General features: G+C 35.7%; 1 pseudogene; it reads right to left on the bottom strand.

The window, feature by feature from the left end:
* Positions 1 to 551: 551 nt before the first annotated feature.
* LOC109439030 (RNA transcription, translation and transport factor protein) lies at positions 552 to 1286 on the bottom strand (annotated as a pseudogene).
* Positions 1287 to 7455: the final 6169 nt, after the last annotated feature.

Raw genomic sequence — 7455 nt, 5'->3', positions numbered from 1 at the left:
CAATACTCAATATATACCGATAACAAAAGATGAATACAAGTCACGTTTGACTTCTGCAATTACAAGAGGTGCTCAAAGTGGTTACCATCAATGTCCAGATACTTCTGAGTATGGCAAACTACTGCTTGACCAAAGTGTCCACTTGTATACATTTTTTGCCCCACCCCACCCCCTATATATTCTCCTATTGTGTGGTTTATCTTCTCATACTCTTGACAGTCTTTTGCAAAGCAGAAGTTTTTAATTTTAAGGAAGTCCAGCTTTTCAATTATTTCTTTCATGGATCATGTGTTTGGTGTTGTATCTAAAAAGTTATCACCAAACTCGAGTCACCTAAAATTTTTTCTATGTTATCCTCTGGGAGTTTTCCTTTTTTTTTTTTTCACTTTCCCGAACTTTATTAAAGAAAAAGCAATGATGATAAATCTCTAGAACATAATCAATTTTCTGGGATTCTTCCCTCAAAAATATGATGTTTGATTTCCAAATACATGCCAAAGCGTGCATGGTTCCCAATTGTACTAAGTAGGTAGGCTGAAATCCTAAAATGTTCATCTTCCAACTTTCCCCAGTCTGTGGTCTGTCTTTGGATCAGCAATAATTGCCTGAACAGCTACTATGGCTTCATTAATTTTTGTCTGTAGCTCTCTGAGCTCTTCCATATGCAGTAATCACAGAAATTGAGCAGCTTCATTAAGAACTGCATCTCCTGTGTCAAAACCAAGAATACGCTTATGTAAAGCAAAAGGAAAGCCCTCTTTTGTTTGACTTGCTTTAACAACTGCATTCTGTGTCAGGTGCTCCTGGACCAAAATGCGAATTGCCTTAAGCATTACCAGGTAATCATCATGGCACTGAATCTGAAGAAGGTCAGCCAAAGCCATTACAATGGCCTTAAAATCAGGATTATTTGCATCCAAACTGATCAATGGTTCTGCAGTTTTAGCTGCATTGTCAGCAGTTTTTGTATTATCAGGTACCAAGTCCTTGTATTTTTCATCATTTTCTCTACATTCAAGTCTAACAGCTAAACCAAGAAGCCAGTCAATTGCTTCTTGTCGATCTTGAATCTTGAAAGCACAACAAATATTTCTGAGATAATTTTCAAAAAACTTGGGCCAGTCACTGCTGTGGATGTTTCTTAAATTACTTCTGTCTTCAATTTTGTAGCATCTGATTTTCCGGTCTTCAAGCCAAACAATAATGTTTCTAAATTCTGTTTCATCTTTGTAGTCGAAGCCAGGAGGGTTGTGGTAATCTAGGGCTGTCAGCTTGTGTTGGAACATAGTGCCTGCTTCATGCTCTGGTCCCTGAGGTTCTGCCGGCAAGAGGAGAGGTGAGGAGGTGCCTGTCCTCTGGGAGTGTCACAGTTTTGCTTCCCATTTAGGTCTGTGATCCATTTTCAGTTAATTTTTTTGTGAAAGGTGTGCTGATTCATTTAAAAAAAATTTTTCATGTGGATATCCACTTGTTCCCACACCATTTTTTGAAAAAACAAACGAAAAAAAACAAAAAAAAAAACAAAGAAACAAAGAAAACAAAGCACAACTTTGTTCCATTGTGTTGCCTTTGCAATATTTTTTCCCTACTGGTTTGAAAACTAGATGAAGGACATGGACACAGAAAACAACCTGAAAGTCTAGAGATATTTTAATGACATAACACATAGTACACTTAGCCAGGATTAAGAGTCAGACCTAGGTTAAAGTTTGGCTTTTCCCTCCTTTGTTATGTGATCTGGACAACTTCATTTAGTGACAGGAGGTTTTTTATTTATGCGTTGTTCAGAAAATTTGAATGTCCTAGCAAAATTATTATTGAGTGATTAGATAGCACTATTACTGAGTGATTGTTTTGAGGATTAGATGAGATAATATATTTAAAACATTAGGGAAAATGCCTAACATAGATTCAGTATCAGGTATAGGGTAGCCACAATTAGTACTAGCCTTGTTATATATAGAACAAATTAATGATTATGGATAGGAAACATGATATCTTTTGGTAAGTAAAATATGTTCTCATTTCACTTCTATGTATTTTAAATTTACTGATTGAGGCCTTTTTAATGGTATATTTCATATACAGATAACCATTTTCAAAGTCCTCACAACATTTTTAGGTTTTATTGAATCTGGTATATCACACACACATATATATATATATATATATATATATATATATATATATATATACACATATATACATATATATATATGTTTCTCATGGAAAAATCACTTGAAAAATTGATAATAATGGGTACATGTAGGTAAGATGGGATTGAAATACTTAAGTGCTAATTAATGGAAGCAATAATCCTGGGTTTATTCCAGCTTTGGTACTTAGTTGCTGACCTATAGCAAGTCACTGAGCTTCCCAGAGATCCAGTGTCCACTTCTGTACAATGGAGACATCATGAAACATGGACCTTTTACTTTGGACGACTGGACAGAAGCTTATGGTTAGGAGTTAAATTATCCATTAGTCCTGAATTTATATATAGTCTTTTGTCATTCTTATAGGCATGTGTGCTTACTGGGAAAGGGGGAAAAGGTCTATAGAAGTGCCATCCAATAGATATGTATCACGTGAGCCATACATGTAATTTTAAGTTTGCCTGTAGCCACATTAAAAAGGTAAAAAGAAACTGTAACAATATTAATTATATACCTCATTTAATTCAACACATGAAAAGTAACATAATTTCAACATGAAATCAACTAAAGATTTATTAATCATAGATTTTACATTCTATTTTTGTTTTAAGTCTTTGAAATCTAAGGTGAATTCCACACTTCCAGCATATCTGAATTCAAATGCTATTATTCCCATTGGAAATACTTGATCTGTGTTTAGATTTTATAAAAATTAGATTCACATACTCAAGTTGTTCTAAACATGCTTAAAAATTTCCATGAAGTAGTTAGATATTTATTTTTAGATTTAAACATAAGTTAATTGTAATTAAATAAAATTTGAAATTTAGTCCTTCAGTCATGCTCACTGCATTGCAAATGCCCAGTAGCCACTAGAGGCTTGTATCCACCTTCTCAGACAGCACACGTTTACAGCTGTCAGCACATCAAAAAATACATCTGTAACCCCTCCCCTCCAAAAACAACAACAAAAAGAAACAAAACTGTGCGACAGAAGCCTCATCCTACTGAAAATTTTTTTTCTAAATTATAAAATAACTGTTTTACAGTTATTGTAAAAATATTTGTATAATTGGATTGAATCATGCAATAAGAATTATTGTTCTTATTGAAATAATGACTATTTTCCTTAGCAAGGTCAGCTTTCTAGAGATGTATTTCTGTATCTGGAGTCATAAGGGCTCAGAGCTAGGGACATAATATTGTCATTTTTAGTTACTGTCAGATACTGTGATTTCAAGTACATAGAAATGTCAACAGACATAAACATTTCAACTTTAAACAAAACAAAACTTTTAACAGCAAAAACAAATACATATTAGAGGAGAAACAGAATGGACAAATGCTTAATTATTTTCAAGAAAGATGTTACAAAACAAAAATAAGATAACATAATTATTGTTATAAAAAGGAAAGGTAGCCAGAGCGAGGGAGGGGTGGAACATTAGTCCAAACAGTAGTAACAATCTATAATCAGAGAAAAGACAGTGATTCTCTGGTAAGGTCTTCTGGGAAACTTAACTGATAATGTCATCCTCATTACTTTATTTTTCTAAAACTTCATAATAGAACAAAATTACTACAAAAAGGGCATATGAGTGCCTAAAATTTAATGCAGTGTTTTTTTTTAAATCTGCATATCTTGACCCATTAGAGGGTTGGGAAACTAGCATTTTAGGTTCTAAAGGAAAAGAGTAAACTAAGTGACTAGAATAGCAACAAAAAGAAAAAAGAGAGAGAGAAATAAAATAGAAAGAAAGGCTAAAATTTGTTTCATGAAACTCTTCTTTTTTTTCAGGTTTTTTTTTAAGTGTATATCTTTATTGGGTTACATATGAAGTGTACTTTTTATTATAAGTCCCAGCCAAATTATTTGAAACACACTGGTCTAGAGAAAATCACAACAAAACAGTACTTTCAAAAAACTTATAATTTTCATCCTGAGTACCATTAACAAACTTCAAGAAAGAATGCAAGCCAGGTTATGTTTTGTTCCATTAATTTCTCATCCATAAATTGGGTATTATACAATCTGCTTTAGCAAATGAAAGAAATGTGAAAGCTCGCAGTCTAGTCTTTAAGGTGTCAGATAAATATGAGACTAATTACAAGTCTCAAAAGCATGAATCTCTGCCAGTTGTCACAGGGAGCTCTCTGGCACCCTGGCTTCCAAGCTTCTCACCAGCAATCAGGCCTCTGTTCCTTTGGGCTTGAGAACAAAGACGCTGCCCAGATGATTTTTTGACATATGTGACTTTATTTCTCTCTTATGTCTCACCGCAAATTCGCAAGCCATACATTTGTGTCCTCATTATTCGCTGGAATTAAAGTCTTCAGTCATTCTACTAGATACTGATATCGAGTTGGGTGTATAGTGGATAGAATGTTGACAAAATACAATGTGCTATGTATAACAAATTATAAAAGAGGAACCTTTTTGGGGGGTTAAGTAAGAAAAACACTAAAGAAGTATTTCAAGTACGAGGCACATGTAAATGAAGGGCAGTGGACCCGAGCAGCTCGCACTGGGGCATTGGGAGGACTCAGATGTTTTCATTGTTGCTTTTCCTCACAGGCTGCTTCAGAGAAAATGCTTGAACAAGTGTATTCCTTTCATTCATTTATTCTAAAAACTTCAATTTTTTTCTACGAAGAGTGTCCTAATTTGAAGAAGGTTTGTCTAGTGGAATCCCCTTGGTTTCGCTGTTAGAACTGGGGGTGCAGGGCCACCGGCTGGCTCAGTTGGTTAGAGGGTGAGCTCTGAACAACAGGGTTGCCAGTTCGATTCCCACCTGGGCCACTGGGCTGTGCCCTCCACAACTAGATTGAAGGACAACGACTTGGAGCTGATGGGCCCTGGAGGAACACACTGTTCCCCAATAAAAAAATTAAAAATAAATAAATAAATAAATAAATAAATAAATAAATTGAAAAGCTTTAAAAAAACGAAAAGAATATATTATAAATAAGAAAATAAGAAACACATTATATATATATATATATACACATATATACATATACATACATATATATATATATATATATATATATATATATATATATATATATAGCATTAGGTATTATATATATGGCTGCAGAAGGTGGAGGTCACCCAGACAGTCCCAGGCACTGAGAACCTGGCCACCCGCTGCTGGCTGTGGTCCTGATCCAGGCCCCGCGCCCACCGTGGGAGACTCAGGGAGAATCAGGTCTGGACTCCTGCGGTTGGAAGATTGAGCGCTCAGTTCCCTCCTGGGAAACACGGAGCTGGGCTTCCCAGCACTGGGAGGCTCCCTTTTTGGTGTTGTAGTTTCCCTTGGCTTTTTTTTCCCCCCCAACTCATTGGTGGGTTGTATCTAAGCATTGATGGATTAAAACCAAAGGACATGAGCCAAAGTTAAAGTAGAGATCAAGGAAAGGTGATACATTCTCTGAGAAGGTTTACTTTGCTGTTTAGACAGCGTTGAATTCACTGTCACTGTGGCTGTGCTCATCTGTTCAGCGGCAACTCCACATGGTTTGACTCTCAGTTGTTCAGAAATTTTGCTTCTATCTCCTGTTACCTTCAAAGGTGAACCCACACCCCCAATTTTGGAATCTTCATAAATATCTCACTGACTTCTGCCCCGGCTTTGGTAACCCAGAGTACACTGATTCCCCTGACAATATCACAAAACACCGGGGCGAACGGGACGTGGCCTACTGTCCAAGCTCAGGATGTGGGAGAACAGGACTTTCGTTAGAAAGTGATCATGGCTCATTCAATGCTCTTATAAGAGCTGGCATCCCGGACAAACATCAGAAGGATCATGGCCTTTAAAACTACCGTGTTTCCCCGAATATAAGACCTAGCGAGACAATCAGCTCTAATGCTTCTTTTGGAGGACAAATTAATATAAGACCCAGTCTTATTTTAATATAAGACTGGGTCTGTAGTATAATATGATATGATACGATATGATATGATATGATATGATATAATATAATATAATATAATATAATATAATATAATACTGGGTCATATATTAATTTTTGCTCCAAAAGATGTGTTAGAGCTGATTGTCTGGCTAGGTCTTATTTTAGGGGAAACAGCATATAAAACCTGTTTGGCTGAGGGGAGTGCAGACGTTGTATTTATACCCACATGTGACCTGAACTGGTCCTGTCAGTTAGACAGTGTCTAAATCCTAACACTTTCACCCCAGTGTCAAAAGTTTCAAGTCCCTTTTTGTTCCCAAACTGTGAGAGATTGAAGACAGAAGTTTGACAACAGTTTTAAAAACAAAATGAAAGATCAGCATGAACACGACAAAGGAAAGTATGGAAGCATATCCTGCAGTGTGTTTGGTTTGACTCCAGGGTTGAAAAGTCTAATTTTTCTCTGCCATTCAGTGGTCGTCTACCGTCTTTATGCAACTTCTGTCCATCATTTATAATAATCTCTTGGTGACACATTGTCCCTTAGGCCTGTTGTATTTCATTTTTTAATCTAGCCTCATTTCTGGTAATGTTACAATAAATAAGAGACAAAAACATTTTTTCAAAAGATAAAGTCTCCTCCCCCACCGTCTTACTCCCCAGTGTGCAAAAACACCATTCAAGTAAAAATTCACATTTTAAACACTTGTGTTAACATACCATGTATGCTATTTAAAAAAAGACAACACGCTATCTACTTAATGGAAAAAATGATTTAATTTAACAGTATATCTTTGATGTTTTTCCATTTAGGTTAAAAGAGTGTGGGGTTGTTTAGGTTAAAAGAGTGTAAAGCTTCAATTTGTTCATCTAGGAATGGGAATATTAAGTATTATCTTAAATTATATAATAAACCTGTTTATTATGGAGGAAGGTATTGCAATGCAGTACCAGCTGTCTCAACATGTGCCATTCCTTGTCCATGCAGTTATAATATATTTTCCATAAAGAAAGTACAGATTGTACTCCATGAGAGGGATCTATTCAAACCAGTCTTTGAGTCCTTGCATCTTTTCTTCTCTGTGCCCTACTAATATGTAAATAAAGTATATAAAAGTTGTATACTTGTTGCAAAATTACATACCAGTTCTCTTGTGCTGAGATGATGTCTAAAGGCTTTCTTTCGGCAGGAGGCAGGAATAGGTGGGGGTCCAAGTCTCAGTGTCATTTCAGAAACACTTTTGCCTCAGGTCTAGAATGTCCTGTCATCGCCCCCTCATTCCTTGTTATCTTTCCTAGAGTTACATTTTAAAAGGACTATTTGAGTTTTTTTGGCCAAAATAGCAAGGTAAAATCACACTAAGAATTATTTATACTCTCT

This window comes from Rhinolophus sinicus, linkage group LG04 (genome assembly GCF_036562045.2).
Source record: "Rhinolophus sinicus isolate RSC01 linkage group LG04, ASM3656204v1, whole genome shotgun sequence".
Taxonomy (NCBI): Eukaryota; Metazoa; Chordata; class Mammalia; order Chiroptera; family Rhinolophidae; genus Rhinolophus; species Rhinolophus sinicus.
This window is presented reverse-complemented; position numbering and strand designations above follow the sequence as displayed.